The 16,714-nt window shown below is 39.4% G+C and overlaps 1 pseudogene across 1 annotated transcript in view; it reads right to left on the bottom strand.

The window, feature by feature from the left end:
* Positions 1–16,323, bottom strand: part of LOC147641099 (mechanosensitive ion channel protein 1, mitochondrial-like) — a 96,057-nt pseudogene extending 79,734 nt beyond the window's left edge. Inside the window, exon 1 of the transcript XR_015267780.1 lies at positions 16,047–16,323. The product of XR_015267780.1 is annotated as a mechanosensitive ion channel protein 1, mitochondrial-like (transcript). The remainder of the gene's footprint in view (positions 1–16,046) is intronic.
* Between the last annotated feature and the right edge of the window lie 391 nt (positions 16,324–16,714).

Raw genomic sequence — 16,714 nt, 5'->3', positions numbered from 1 at the left:
GTAATAACATTATCAGATCTCATATAATCCACAACATGCGGAGGAGGTGTATCAAGAAATTTGGATTGTGTAGGAGGTGGAGGAATAAAGATAAAGGAGGGTATACAATATTATAGAATGAAACCATAACAAATGAACTATAATTGCGCACATCATCCACAAATTTTAATAAAAAGAGGGAGAGTAACATATGAAAAACATGTAGATAAAGATAAAAAGACATGAAATGTTTCATGGGAAGGGGATGGGGGAAGAGGAGTAAGCAATAAAGAAATATTAGGAATGTATAGAATAGAAAGGAATACTAGAATAAAAGGGTGGGAGGGATGGATAAAAGGAAATCCAGGCAACATCAAATCAAAATCATGACACAGGTTCTCAAAATAGACACAACTAATAAGTACATGTCTACCACCATAGATAACAAATGACAAAGAACTATGACATTATGCAAGTGTAATTAAATCATCATCAAACCACGAATAATTTTGAACATGCTCAAACAATTGGTTCAACATCTTACTAGCCCATTAAGATACAAGTTACAGATATAATAAATGATGCCATGAAAGATTAGAACACCATGCATCTCTAGATATGTAAGAGTGAATAACACTGTGCGTATCCTTCTCTAAGTGATGCCAATATGAAACTGCTTGGATAACAATATCACCTATATACCAAGACAAGTCAATGTCATCAGAAAATATAAGATCACAAATGAACATAGAGCATTGTTCAAGTCAAGAACCTTCTTTCTCTCTAGCAAGGAATAATAGTGCTAGTGGTTAGACCACTTATCTTGGATCATGGAATTCCTTTTAGAGAGGCTAAAATGGATAAGAGGTGTGTCAATCCCTCTTGCTTAAGCCCTTTATCTACTCCCTAATCAACTAAGAAATCCTTTCTAAAGGTAATGGTTAATCTAGGAAGCTTAAACCACCCTCTTCTACAATTATGCTCAATCACTCTCTTACTCAAGCAAGCATGCACACTCTATACATACCGTCAACACACATAAGCATGCACACTACAATCAAGCAAGCAAGAAGGCAAGAGCTCAAGAGAAGAATAAATCTTATACTTGAGAAATGTTAATCTAATTCTAGGATTAACAAGAGCTACCACCATTATCTTACATCAAGGAGTCACATTCAAGATATGAAGCAATAGTGTCCAAAACTACAACTTGGACGAGCGCCCATAATGGTGTGACGGAGTATTTATGGAGATTCTCGCTCCAAGAGCGTGTGGCAGCAAGATAGGATGAAGTCCTAAGTGATGTACTTCATGGATATATTATGAGAGTAGTCATTGTAATAGCATTACGCCTCCTATGAGCCTAAAGTGTCCGACCAGCCATAGTTTAATTGAGTGTGAACACTTATGGCCATGTATATAAGTGAATATCTCTCATAATACAACATACTCTCCCATTGTGCAATTGAGTCTTGCTCTTGCTAATCCTCTTGCTAATCTCTCTCCCTAATGCATGCTAGTGAGTGTGTGTGAGTGAAGTGAGGTGAGAGGAGGGACGAGGACCCGTAGTGCAACATGGCGGAATGACAACGCTCGCAGGAGACACGGTGGAATTGCTTCTCAAGGAGTTGTAGAGCTTGGAGACCTCAAGGGTTACGAGCTCGGCCATTGGAAAGATCTTTTTAGATGTGTTTCAAGGAGGGTTAGGGTGAGCCATAACATTTTTGATGCCATTGCCGAGCGGGGAGCCATCCCTTGGCTTTTTCCATCATTTTGCCTCTAATCTACGCATAACCCATTGCCCATTATCTTGATTAATGGTTTCCCATGAGAAAGATGTGGATTTGATGGTGATTTGTGTGAGATTTGGTGTAGAATAGCTCTTTTTTGTTTCTGAAAAGAATGCTTTTTGCTTAATTTTTAGATTAATTTGTTATTTTTGTTGTTGTTTTTGTGGTTTTTTTTGTTCTTAGGGCTTGCACATAGTTTGTATTAGGCTTAGTTTGCATCCATTGCATCAAACAATGCAATAGAATGCAATTTTTAGTGAATGTTAGCTCTCTTTAGTGTTAAACATAGAACTAAGATCATTAATTCTAGTTTAATTGTGTGTTTGTTGTTGAAATTGTTTGAATTAGAGTGTTAACAAGCATTAGGAGTAGCTTAATCTTTTAAAAAATTTCTTGAAACCATAAAAAAACCCTTGAATTTGACTAATTTAACAGGCTGTGGGAGAACATAAAAAGCCAAAAAAAAACCTTTAAAAAAACTGTGATTGCTCATTAAGGAGCATTTAGGCACTTTAACATGGCCGTGATAGAGGGAGTGCTAGGAGTTACACAAGGACTAAATCCAATGGTTGACATCTTCGAGCCATTGAGATCTATGCCATAAATTCACCTCCCAATACCATTGGCCATGCCGATAACAAGCGTGTCATTAGGTTTTACACCCCCTATTACTTCGATCCCCACCGAGCTTTGGTCCCTTGCTTACTAACATTCTCGCAAATCCTATAAGTACCAACCCTTTTCTGGATACCCACATCTTGGACATACTGACTAGTCTAGGAAGGGGGTGGCCCAAGGACTCACTAAGTCTCTTCCAACAAGAGCACTCACATACGAACTCAGTGACTCATACAGAAATATAGCCGTATAAATTTTTAAAATTATGGGCAAATATGACGAAGCAACAGACCTTGTTCAATTCATTCAAATGTTTGAATAAAGATGTGAAGCCTCTGGAAATCCCAACTACCCCACTAAGGTACATGCGTTGAACTTATGCTTAGAGGAAAAATCTATTCGATGGTTCATCGCATTGATGCCAACGACGATGAAGGCCAACTTCAAAACCTTGAAATCAACCTTTATACATGGTTTTTCTAGACAAGGTGATCGGTGGAGTGCAGTAACATAACTCTATTCAATTGAGCGTCAACCAAATAAATCCATTAGAGATTTTATCCTTAGGATAAAACTCTTGGACTCATGTTGTGAGTCATGGGAAAAATTAAACGATGTTCAATTAAAGAGATGTTTCATGATGGACTTAAAGAATAATAGCTTACACAACTTTATCATTGTAACCAATCCGAAAACATTCGATCAATGTTGTAAAGAGGTAATATGTTTAGATGACAACATGCTAGAAGATGATCATGCTACGAGGTGTTCCTCATCTAAACCAAGTGAAGCAATGGCAAAAGAAAAATCGATCTCGGAATTGACATTTCCATAATTTTATGCAGTCTTGCTTAAAACCTTACAGCAAACATCCCTAAGAGAGGATGAAAACCTTCAAAACTAGACATTCTTAATGCCTTTAAAGGTGAGGAACGAAATGCCTTGTGTTGAATGCAATCACTATGACCATCCCAATCCTCATTGTGCATACAAGGCACCTATTCTTCTATACGGCATATATTGTAAAACCTTTGACCATGATATTAAAAAATGTCATGCTTCATCCATAGTGTACTCAAAACCTCCATCTCCCATGCACCAAATAGAAACAGTCCAAAGGGTAGAAACTGCTCATCAAGAGGTAGTTAATCGAACACTTCAGTGTTTCTATTTTTCATGGACCTCACAAGGTGGCAGACTGCACAGTTTGGAATACTTCCATGTCCATAATCACTGACACCTTGCGACCAATGTGTGAGAACGATGTGGCATTGATCACATATTCCAAGATTGCCCAAGTCGAGTTGCTTCAATGCAACTTGTCTCACAAAATATAACTCTTAACATCTTAAGAGTTGCTTCAATGCTTCAATGCAACTTTTCTCACAAAATATAACTCTTAACATCTTAAGTGTATAGAATGGGCAACTGGCCACGGTACCCTTGAATGTGCTTACACGCTTACAAGCCAAGGCATGAGAAACAGTCAAAAGGAACACAAAAGATAACACCTCAACATGGGTAGAAGAACATGCTTTAAAACAGAACCCAAAAGAGAAAATAAAACCTTCTAAACCCAAGAAAGACAAGGGACAAAAAACTATAGAAACCAAGGTCGAATTAAAAGACAGGGAAAACGATCCTGTAGAGGACATAAACCCAAAAGGGACAAACACAAAAGAGCCAAAAGCTATACAAGATGCAGAGGCATCCACATCAAAAGCCACCACAACACCCATATATGCGACTCAGAATACAAAAACCCAAAAGAAATTTTGATCTCGTTGCATGGGTAAACATAATGAAAAACTGACAAACCAAAGAAAGTCAGAGAATGAAACAAGTTCTAGTACATCACTAAGTGAGGATGAAACAAGTTCTTACTCTTTGCTCAGTGCACCACATAGACCAATCAAGAAACTAGAATCCACCCAACCACCCCAAATGGATAATAAAAATCACATGACGTATGCGGAATGCAAAAAGCAAGCTTAGGAGAGCATGCTTAGCTTGGTGGAATGTCTTACAGGGTCACCGGTTGTGATTGAACCTCATAATGCCAAACCTAAGACAGCAACCAAAATACAAAGCCCAGAGGAGTACCACTTCCCCTTTCAAGAGGAAGACATACTCTCTACAGAAGGGTCATTTTAAACAGACTGTACAAACTATATGCTTGAGAAAGCACGTGAGGAATTTGATAATTCCTTACAAGAAAACAGTCTCTCAAAACCTCATTCGGAGGAATGCTCTTCTCTTATGATAAAGCCAACATCACATTAGCACTTGCACCTTTAATAGCTCAACCTGAGTTATACAAGGACATAACGAACTCCATAAAACAGGACTGTCAGGATTCGCAAGTTTCCAAACAGCCCTCATTAAGAATTGCCAGAGGGCCAAGTGTGCCAGTGTACACATTGGGTACTCTTGAAAAAGCTGAGACCCAAACAGAGGATGAAAGTGAATGGGAATATGAAACAGAAACATGATCTAAAGATGAAACAATAACCGAAACACCCATGGTTCCTTTGGAAGATTCTATCATGATATGGTTGGATTTCCCTACAGGCAATGATGTTAAGTGCAAACGCGCATTGATTAGCCCTCGTGCTAGTCATAAAATCATGACAATAGACACTTGGGTATCATTGGGACAGCCTAAACTCATTGCTACAAGCAATAGTCTTACAAGAGGAGCCAATGGACAAAACATGTAAGTTCCAGGTTACTTTAGATACACTAAAACAATTGATGGGGCGATATGGAATTTACATTCCATGTTATCCTAGATTCCCTTGAGTATGATGTCGTCTTTGGTGGAACTTGGATAAGCGAATCATTGTATTCACTAGATGAATCCATGCAAACAGTCACCTTGAACACTCCTGCAGGCAATGTACAATTGCTATTTTATGGGAGGAAGAAACCTTGCAAGAGCTGGAACTTCCAACATATCTTACTGAAAAGATCCCTAGGATTCTGGTTGGATTAGAAATTGCAAATAAAATCACCACAGCTCAAGCACAACTTTATCCAACACGAGAACACAATCTCATGACCCTCGAGCTATGGGATTTGTTAAGTCAACCAACACTCACGGCACATCTTGAAAGAATACACTCTACACAAGACTTGAACATGCCATGTTTGGGGTACTTTGAATACACAATGTATATTGAAACTAACCCCCTCACTTGCAAGTTTTTTGCGGTTGAGTATGTGTTGGAAGTAGATTTAAATGGACTGTTGCTACCCAAGCACCACTGTGCTTTGCTAGTGATAGAGTCATTATATTGGTCAACGACAAAAAGTTAACAATACCATACTGCAAGGAAGAGGATCCAACTCTAATGGATTTTTATGGTGCGGAACGCAAAAGGATACAAGCCTCTTTCACAAAAGCCCCTCTACACAATGACCTACCATCTACGTCAACAACCGAGTCCGATAAAGCATCTAGTCCTTCAACCCCATCCTCACCTATGAAATTCGATGCCAAAACCTCACAATCAGTAGTAGCTATTCTAGAAGAAGTTCCCACAGCCAAACTATCTATCTCTAACAAGGAACTCAAAGGAAAGACCCTAGAATCTATGCATCTTCATTAACAAACCTCACCAAAGGAGACAACCACATGCTCAAAGGCCTCATCATCCATAGCCATAGCCACTCCACAAGAGACTCTAACCTCATCATCATCAACAATGCCCACCCATGAGTCTCAAACTTGCAGCCTCAGTGCCAACCAAAGTCAAGGAGGGCCCCAAACCTTCCTCACCAACCCAAAAGAAAACTCCACCAAGACTACCATAATCATGATATCTTAATAGTATTAAAATGTGGGTGGAGAAGCAGCTACTTGTAGCTCAAGGCTACTATGAAGGTGCCAATCAAATTTGGGTCCCTCGACAGTCAAAACCTCTTCCTCAACGCAGCACTTGGAGGCCAAGGAAGAAGAAGAGTACTCCACAACACCGTCCAAAAAAGCCTATGCGAGTTCCTCAAAGAACTCCACCAATGCAACAAGTGTGGATACCAAAAACACTGCTACACGCACAAGGGTACTACTTAAGATGTACCAAAGCTTGGGTCCCCAAGCGCATCACAAAGTCCCCTACGCTTGCACAAAGAAAAAAGCCTCAACACCAAGCACATTGGCCACCAATTTATAGTGTTCATCAAAGATGGGTGCGTGTGCATGTGCATCAACAACAAGGATACTATGATGGTAATTCCATCATATGGTTACCAAAATCGAACAATGTGAAGAAAACCTCACCCTTGACTTCAACCCCAACAACTTCACCTAAAGTTTGATAAGAATGGAGGCCCAAGCAATGACAAGCAAATCACTCAACAACTCTCGCACATTCAGTACCAACACAAGAGCTTGTGTGTTCAACCAAACAATCTACAGTTTTCCTATCTCCTCGACAACATCTGAGCAACAAATTCCAAAATCAATACCCACATCTTCAAATGGAGACTTATGAGCGCATCATATAACAATGCTCTTGCACTCACGGCAGTTGTGGTTCACCTCCAGGTAATCTCTTTTTGGATGTGTTTCAAGGAGGGTTAGGGTGAGCCATAACAAGAAATGATAGAATTCTCCCACTCACATTATCAAAAAGTTATATATATACAAGAGGGCTTTACCTGCCTTCCCAAGTTAAGTGGGCGCCCAATTCCTTTCTCTACCCATATATACAAGGTTTATGGCTATGGTAGACTTCAATACATCAGTGGCCCATGGTCTAAACATAATTTGAATATAATTGAGGCTAAAGGTGAGGATTTTAGGTGTATGGAAAAGAGTTAACAACCCCCTTGCCCTACCTAGATTTAATTCTATCCTCGAAAGTTGAGAAAGATGGGTGCATTGATGTGAGGATCTTTTCTTCATCTTCACGAGAAAAGACTACATTTCGTGGAAGTGTTGCACCACTTTTATTCATTGTTGAGAGGTTTACCACTGTTGTAGGTGAACATAAAGTTATAGCCTGAGAGGAAGAAACCATCTCCTCGAAAGCTTGCATTCAAAAAGCCTTCAAAAATTAAAGCCCATAGATTCGGCATAGTAGTGTAGGCCAAAGATTAAGGCTAATGTAGCTTAAGAGGGGTGAATTGCTGTGTGATTCAAGTCAAGTGAATCGTGCGATTGTGGTTGGAGTCGAATGAATCACCTCTAATTGAAGTCGGATGAATCACCTGATTGAAGTTGGGTGAATCACCTGATTGAAGTTGGGTGAATTGTCGCCGTGATTGAAGTTTGGTGAATCATGCGATCTTTGAGTTGAATCATGAGATTGATTGGAAGTGGGATTACACACACAATCGGGTTTCTTGGATCATAATTCAATAATTGAATTAAAACAATCGGGTTTCTTGGATCTTTGAGTTGAATCATGAGATTGATTGGAAGTGGGATTACACACACAATCGGGTTTCTTGGATCATAATTCAATAATTGAATTAAAAAAATTTATGATTCAATTGCCTCATTAGTTGACGATTGATGGGTCCACCATTGGATCACGATTGATGGGTCCACCATTGGATCACGATTCAAGCAATGAATCATCATGAGATTGAACTACCATGGTATATCGCAATTTAGTTGGTTGAGTTGTGCGATTAAAGAAATTAAATTGTGATTTATGAAGCCATGGCACTTGGATCGCTTATTGGGCCTTAACTTGAATGGCAATTGGACCTTTGACTTTGATCATGATTTGGTTTTGCCTTGAATCACAATTTGGATGTGAATTTGATCGTGATTTGACAAATAGAAATTGGAATCTCAATGCTAGAAAAGAACCATCCTTTAATGTATTTTTCACCAATTAAAATTCAAAAAAACCAATTGAATTTACTCGGTCGTCTTTACAAAAATCGATAAAATTTATAGTTTTTTTGTTATAAAAACCAATTAATAATGAGATTTTGAATAGGAAAAACCGATTGTACTCCAACTTGTCTTTTTCCTCATTGGCTGGGAAAAAGGTTTTTCTCTAGCACTGATGGGATGTGACTTGAATCGTGATTTAGCTTTGATTTTGATCACGATTTGGCCTTGACTTGAATTGCTGATTTGGTTTTGACTTGAATCATGATTAGGCTTTCACATTGATCACAAATTCACATTAACATAAATCATGATTTGCAGAGTTGAATTACAATTGGGCATCAACTTTGATTGTGATTTGTGAGTTGACTTGAGTCAGGGTTTATGATGACATGGCACCTAGATTGCTAATTCAAGGAAGTCAAGCTGAGATTCATTACTTAGAGTTCTAGTGTATGTGCTTGGATATCAAGCCCTTTTGTGCCTAATGTTGTACTCTATAATGTAGTGCCCTAGATATGCTTAATGCATTTATGGCATGATGTACAAGAGAGCTCAATGGGGATCTATGGGCTATTGAATGACAAGGTTTCTATCTTGGGTACTCGGTCTGTGAATGATGTGCAATATTGCAAGTATACTGGAAAAATTACATGTGACACCCTGAGATGCATCACAGGTTCGATTAAAATAGATTTGTAGTGTAAAAAGGGACATTATAATGTGTTAGGTTAGTACACTAGGACAAGATAATTCAAGGCTTCCCTTTAGTGACTTCCTAGGGTCCCCCCATCCAAAGATAAACCTGAGACAAGTTGAGAGTGGCTTTCGGAGTTGAGGCTTCTTCTTTCATGAGTGGTGCATGATTATGAGGACCACTCTGCTCCTTTGATTATGAGGACCACTCTGCTCCTTTGATTTGACTTGGACTTGACTATTATACCTATCGCATCCTACATAGGTGACATGACTTAACCTTTATGCTTGCCCCTCCAGCACAAGCGACTAGACCTTAAAAGTGTAGTAAAGAGAAGATGTATTGTGCTTAGAATTTAAGCTTGCGATCTTTTGGCCTTTTACCACCTGAATCTTGAGTCTTATGCCCTTGGCACATTTGAGCCTCTGGCAACTTAAGCTTGGAGTGCATTACACACCTGATTATGTTGCCATTGGGTAAGCAATGCCTTCTTTTAACCCTTAATTTGAAGTGATGTAGATGACAACAGTCTCTTCTTGAATAAGGCTTCTTCCCATGTAAGAAATGAGGACTTGAGAGACCTTGAGTTGTTTTGGAATAGGGTTTCCTTGCCAATAGGATTTTCTTGGTAGGCATGGGGGTAGGAACTTCTCGGACTTGCTCCAATGTATTATGCTTAGAATTTAAGCTTGTGCTCGTTGTGGCCTTTTACCACCTGAATCTTGACTCTTATGCCCTTGGCACATTTTAGCCTTGGAGTGGGTTACACACCTGATTATGTTGCTATTGGGTGAGCAATAGCAATGACTTGTTTTGATCCTTGATTCGAAGTGATGTAGATGACAATAGTCTCTTCTTGAATAAGGCTTCTGCCCATGTAAGAAACGAGGAGTTCAGATATCTTGAGTTGTCTTGGGATAGGGTTTCCTTGGCAGTAGGCTTTTTTGGGTAGGCATGGGGGTAGGAACTTATGTGATTTGTTATAATGGTGCTCTTGGGATAGGGTTTCCTTGCCAGTAGGCTTTTCTACTTCTAGGCATGGGGGTAAGAACTTATGGGATTTGCTCCAATGGTTGCTCCTAGAGACCTGAGCTCGATGGGAGTTCTTGGATTTACTTTTGGACCTTTTCCTCTTTGGTGCCTTTGTTGATCTTTTTAAGCTAGCATGTGGATTGGCTTTGAGCATGATGTTGACTTTTGACGTTCTTTGACTCCTATGCTTTGTTGTTGGTGATGGCACTCTTTTGTGGACTTGATATTTGGCAACAACCAGATCAAGCCATGCCCTTGAATAGCCTTGGGCCTCGAGGGAGCATTCATCGGTGGTGGTTATCCTTGAATAGCCTTGGGCCTCGAGGGAGCATTCATCGGTGGTGGTTATCCATCCTTGAAAGGCTAGGTCTTTTCTTCGCCTTTCTCTCTCTCTCTTTGGGATCCATACCAGCCTATCGTATGAGGTTTGTTGTAGGTTTGGTATACTAGTTTTTGGGATCCACACCCATTTTGGTTGGTTTACTCTAGCTTTTGGAGAGGTATGGGGCACTCCTACTGGTGCTATCAAGACTTTGGGTACTCATACAACTGTTGTTCTTGGGCAATGGTGGTGTAGTGGAGAGGCAGCAAGGATTAGTGAACCCTCAACCATTTTTTGGTTCCTCTTGTAGTTTCACCTTGGTTTGATTCTCTACCTTTAGGTTCAACTTTTGGCTTGTTAGCCCTTGTTTGTGGTATATTTTAGAAGGGCTGGGGTTGTTTTGGTAAGGCTTGGAGTTTTTAGATGATCAAACTAACTGGCTTGATTGTACCCCTACTTATAATAAAATGGGAGAAACTTCTAGATTTTTGAAGAGATTTTTCATGGTTCTTCTTTAGCAAGAAGAACACTCACAATTCTCCTTCAGTAAGAAGAACACTCATGGTTCTTTGTGCAAACTTAATAGTTGTGATCCTTGTCCTCCAGTCAATGCTGGAGTCATGTTGAGCAATCCATCCTCTTTCAAGGATGATTTCTTCTGGCATAGTTTCTACAATCATGACAAAGAAACTACTATCTATGGAATAAGAGTTTATGTGGAACTTTCACAACACCTTCACACCTACTAAAATAGTTTGCACTAAGGCCTTTGTGAGATTAAGGACTAGTTCGCTTAATGAGATCCACGTCTCATAGGACATGAGGATTCTTCTCGTTCTGATGTCTAATAGAGTGAGCTGGCTACTCTTTATCATGTGATGAAGTCCAAACAAAGTCTTGTGGGCTTCATATCTTCTTCTCCATTGTCAATGTTTACCTTAGCCATGTGGACAGGTAGAATACCGCTCCTCAATTTAGCTTTCTCCTCGTGATTGGCTTTATGTTAAGCCTACTGTTCCTTTCTATTTATTTCTTTTTGATGTCCTCAGCTAGGTGGATGGCTTCAAGTTGTTCATAGAAGAGAGGACCATAGAACCTCCTAAGTTTACTCTCGTTCAAGAATCCTTCCATTTGGACTCCATCGAATGTGTCTAGGTAGACGGCTCCTCTTGAAGTCAGTTCATAAATCCTAAAAGGATCTATCCCTATGAGTATAAGTTTTCTTTTGTTTTTCTTGAGGTTATAGAGTAGGACCAAATCCCCTACTTTGAACCTTTTCGTCTTTGTGTTTGAATTGGACCATCGTTTTCTCCTTTTCTTTTCGATATCCATGCCCACTACTGAGTGCAACCTAGTCTCATTAAATTTTTAAAGTTTAAAACAAATGCATAATCTTTCATAGCCATAACTAAAGAAAAATTATAGATAAAGAATATTCATAAAATTATAGATAAAGAATATTCATAAAATTATAGTTGATATTTGCCTACATATAAAGATGGCTTCTGCTTGTGAAGGGAGCTTTGTGATACACAAAATTGTTGAAGTGGAGGCTACATCATAAAAAGACAATACATGGGTGCATTCATCACATCATTTGACATATTCCATGGTATTAGATCACTTTCTAGAGTGGTGATTTTTTCCCTAAAGTGTCCCCTCCATAGCGACTCCAGCATGAGCTTGTGTTAAGAATATCCATGTACTTAACCTCATACACACAGAGTTTTAAGACATTTTCCTTCCGTTTTTTTTAAAGGTTGCCACAAAGTGTACGTGTATGGGTATGTGGTCTTAATCAATTATCTCTTCATTTTAAGGACATTGACTCCTCCAATAATGGAAATCCGTGGCTCAATAATTAAGCAATTTCATAACTCCATCTTGGTACTAGACTTATTTGGAACATGGGAGTGTCTAGAAGGTTATCTTGGAATAGGTTTCATTATACGTGTAGAGACTTTGTTTGACTGGCTTGTCACCATCTATGAGTGAAATTTTGTGTTGGAAAACTTTTGAAGGGACTCATTTTAGTTCTGAATAGTTCCAAGTAAATACATCTCTGAATTCCTTGAGAAACTATGTCAATTCTATAAGTTTGATCTACTCTTCTTTGGGGGTCAAATCTTTTTAAGTTCTTCACCAGGTTGTGCTAGATCCATTTGTTTAGAATCCTTAGATACATCATAGCATATACCTGGTTCTTTCCTGTGGTCTCTTCCTTTCTGGTTAGGGTACATATCTTATAGTTTTTAATCTTGTAGTTCCTAAAATGCAAGGGGACTTGTCTCTAGTCCTTTTCTTGATCACTCTCCATGGAAGTAGCCTCTTGAGAATATTCCTTGATTTGTCCTTCTCAAATGGCCTTATATTTTTTCTTCCCCATTCTGACTCAGAAGACTTTTGGAGACAAATAAGGCTAAATTGACGGACATAGTGTAAATAATGATCTTCATCTTGTTGAGGCTCAGTGGGTCCCTTCTTCTTTTATGCATTAGTTCTTTTTAGCTTCTTTAGAGAAGCTTCTTGACTTTTAAAGGAACTCTTGGAGGAGGTGCTTGGTGTTCTTCTAACACCTCCTCATCCTTTTTATTACCAGCAACCAACTCTAAGGTGTAGCAGCTCAGCTTACAGCTTACACTGAAACCTCTGAGTGGTATAATGATGCATTTCTCTAAGGTTATTTCTTCGTAGTTCTCAATCCGCTCAACTCCTTTTGGTTCTATGTAGGTAGGTTAGGCTATATGACATTACTTTTACCTATTTCAAGATTCCTATTAGTGTTCCCACATTACCTTCTATACAAGTTTTAAGATACTATTTGAAGGTTTGAGAGGCCTCTTTCCCATATTCGTCACATATCTTTGGTAGCTATGCTCACTTTTGCTCCGTTTGTCAAGGATTGTTATAGTGGTCACACGATAGTTTGATTGAAATGGTGGCGTTCATGTCGTCACCTTCAAAGTACTTTGTCACTACACTGGCTGGTAAATCCTTATACATCTTTTGTGGGTTCTCTTCAACATCTTCATCATTCTCATTGATGTCTCCTAATGGCTTGAGCTATTTTCTCATCCATTGATGGATGCCTTTCCATGATTTTGGCTTCCATGTTAAGTATTCAACCATTGTGATATTTTCTCATCCATTGATGGATGCCTTTCCATGCTTTTGGCTTCCATGTTAAGTATTCAACCATTGTGATATTTTCTCATCCATTGATGGATGCCTTTCCATGCTTTTGGCTTCCATGTTAAGTATTCAACCATTGTGATATTCATCACAAGGTCAGAGAGGATTACTCTTAAGGCTCTTGCTTCTTCCTGTGTTTGGGCCTTATTGAAGGCACATTGGCGATGGTCATCTATTCATCATTAAAAACGATGTACATAGGCATAGTTTGTAAAAGGAGTTATGTTTTGAATTTTGTGACACCCCTGCCTAGTGGAACAGGTTCCCTTCTAAATTTTCTTCCATCATGGATTCTCTGAGTGCAAGTTGCCTCTCATGATCATGCTCTCCCCAAGATATGGTCATGTAGCACTCTCAGGTTCTCATCATGTTTTAGCTTGTCATGGATTTCCTTCTCCGTTTCTTGTTCTTTTAGAGCTTCCTGAGTTTTCAATGTTTCTCTTGAGTGGTCTTTTAGTGGTAGATCTTTTCTTGATTCCTCACTAGAGACACTTCCTTCATGGGATGCTTCTAAGACTGGCTCTATTGGTCTTCATTTTAGGATCTTTAGTGGAAGCAAGGAGATTGGCCCACTAGGTCCTTCTATTTCTAGCTAGATCTATTTGCACCACTTCACGTGCCTTGTTTAATCTTGTGATCTCTTATCTTGGGTTAGGGTATTCTTGTAGTTTCCTTGGAAGGGGTTTGTCATACTTTAGTCTTGGTTTGTAGCGCCCTTCCACTGCTGTTTTGGCCATTTCCAAGAGTTCATCCTTTCAATCCATTAGGATTGATCCATCACTAATTTTTATCCCTCGTTCTTCATTCAAAGTGATTTGAATCGAAGGTTTTGGAACATCTTTAATCTCAACGTACCCTGGATCCTCATCCATAGGATTCTTGATTTGTTTGCATCTCTCATCCCTATGGGCTTGCGATGCTCTCTAAGCTTTCTCCTTAGTTCTATCCACGAGATGACAATTAGCTCATTGGGGTTTCCCATTCCTCACTCTTAGAGAAATCTGGAACATCCTTAATCTCTAAGTAACCTGGTAGATCCTTGGGGTCTTTCTCCTACGTTCCCACCTCTATGGGAAATTCTTGGCTCGAATGCTTCAGATGTAGGCTCATTTGGCATTTCCTATGCCTCCCCTTTGTTATAGAACTTGCACTTTCTTTTCCCTTTTTTTCTTTTTAGGCTTTTTAATGTAGATGAAGTTGTGGATAGGACAACTTGGTCTTGTAATTCCTTGGCTTGGGCCCTTGTCACCATGTTCAACAGTATTTCTTTTTCATCTCATTAGAGAATCTTCAGCACTCTTGGGTGCCTCAACCTTCTTTGATTCTTGGCTTTTTAGGTTGGGGTTTGTTTTAGAAACCAATTTTGACTATAGGCTATCTATAGTTGGGATGCCTGTAAAGTTATCATCAAAGTCTATGGCATCTAGGTAACTTTCCACTAGCATTCGTGATGCCTTTTGGCATATAATGCATCATGTAGTTGCTTACTTATTAGGCCCTCCAAGAACATAAAAATTAGCGTTGTTTTGCTTGGTTTTTTCTCAAATGAGGAAATTTCTGTTCAAGTTCTTGAGATGGTTAATGCAGTCTCTCATGGTCTTGTGTTCAAGTTGCTTGAATTGGTATAGCGAGGTTACTAAACTATGCTTGACACCTCTCTTAGACAATCTTGCTGTGAACGTAATCTCTAAATCATCCATGGTCTTTCTTTGGGAATGTTCTAATAACTTAAACTATAGTAAAGCGTTATTCTCTAGAGAATCTGAAAGCATATATCTTGGTTCGAGTATTAGTCACCCTTTCTATAGTAATCATAGAGACCAACGTTTTTTTCCTCATCGTCGAGAGGCACAACCGTTGATTCTTTTCCATAGAACAAAGACTATTTGGGATTTAATTCATCTATCGTACCATAACAGAATTGAGTCTCATTTTAGGGATCCATTAGTCCAGCCTTCCCATGGGTTAGCCAACCACCCAACCACTGTAGTGATAGGATCCATTTAGGAATTTGGTTATGTTTTGTCCCAGGTGCCAAGGAAAAGAGTTCCCAGGCCCCCTAGCCGACGCTTCAAGAAAACTTCAAGATAGTCACACCACTTACACACCCAATATGAAATTGCATGTTTCACAGATTCGGTTGTCTTTAAAACAATCTTTTAATGAAACCATAGTATCACTGATCATAATCCTCCAAAATATCTGGTTGAATTCTAATTTTCAATCATTCTTTCATCGGTGTACCTATGGCATCATTGGCAACCAGAATGCTCACCACTTGTCCACTCAGGGGCCTTTTCGATAGTTCCTAGCTCATAGAACCCGAAAATATATTCACTTATAAAAATCCAGATGGACTCTCCGTTGAAGATCAGCAGCAAGATCAACCAATAGATCCATATAAAAGAGCCATGGACTCATCCGTTGAGGACCAGCCAAGTCAATTAACCAGATCCATGCCCGAGTTCAGAAAACAACTCTAACACCTTGTTCCATTTTCTTCCTTGATGCACGCGTGGGTATCTTCAGGGGCGACCCAGAGCCCGAGCACCGTATGGTTAGCACCCTCTAAGTTTGCAGGTAAAAACTTCTTGTTGAACAAGGCCTTGAAGTCATTCCATGTCTTTGGCTCGATCCCTTCTTGTACTACTTTTAGCCACCAATTCAAGACGGCATCCTTCAAATGCATACAAACCATGCGAAGCTTTAACTTTTCGGAGTAGTCGTCACCACCCAAAAGCAGCATCAAATTGCTTGACAAAGGATAAAGCTTTCTGGGTATCCTGCTTTCCATGAAAAGCATCAAACTGAAGGTAGCTAGTTGGCTATAGGGATCTCCCATTCCGTCAAACTTTAAAATTAGCTTGGCTATGCAAGAGGATTATATCCTAGGATGACTATATTCCATTTCCTCTCTCAGCCCCCTAGTAGGTCTCATTAATACTGGAATGATGTAAAAAATTCGTCTTATTATTGGGGCTATGTGAGTTTCAAACCCAATTTCCCTTGGTTCCATAGCTGGCTCAGTAGCCATCATGGTGGTCTATCTAGGTTCCATTCTAAGAGATCCCTATGTATAGGATGATCCCATGAACTAGCACCCCCAATGATGCTTCTCTTAGTTATTTCAAAGATGCAAGCTTAACTATGTCAAAGGGTATCCATGTACTTGTGCTTCCTAACCCATTTTTATATGCTTGAGGCTCTCAATTGTCACGGTTCCCATTGCACGG

Source organism: Cibotium barometz, chromosome 2 (genome assembly GCF_041138505.1).
Source record: "Cibotium barometz isolate CiBa-2024 chromosome 2, ASM4113850v1, whole genome shotgun sequence".
Lineage (NCBI taxonomy): Eukaryota > Viridiplantae > Streptophyta > Polypodiopsida > Cyatheales > Cibotiaceae > Cibotium > Cibotium barometz.
Note: the sequence above shows the minus strand (reverse complement) of the source record. Positions and strands in the feature narration are given on the sequence as shown.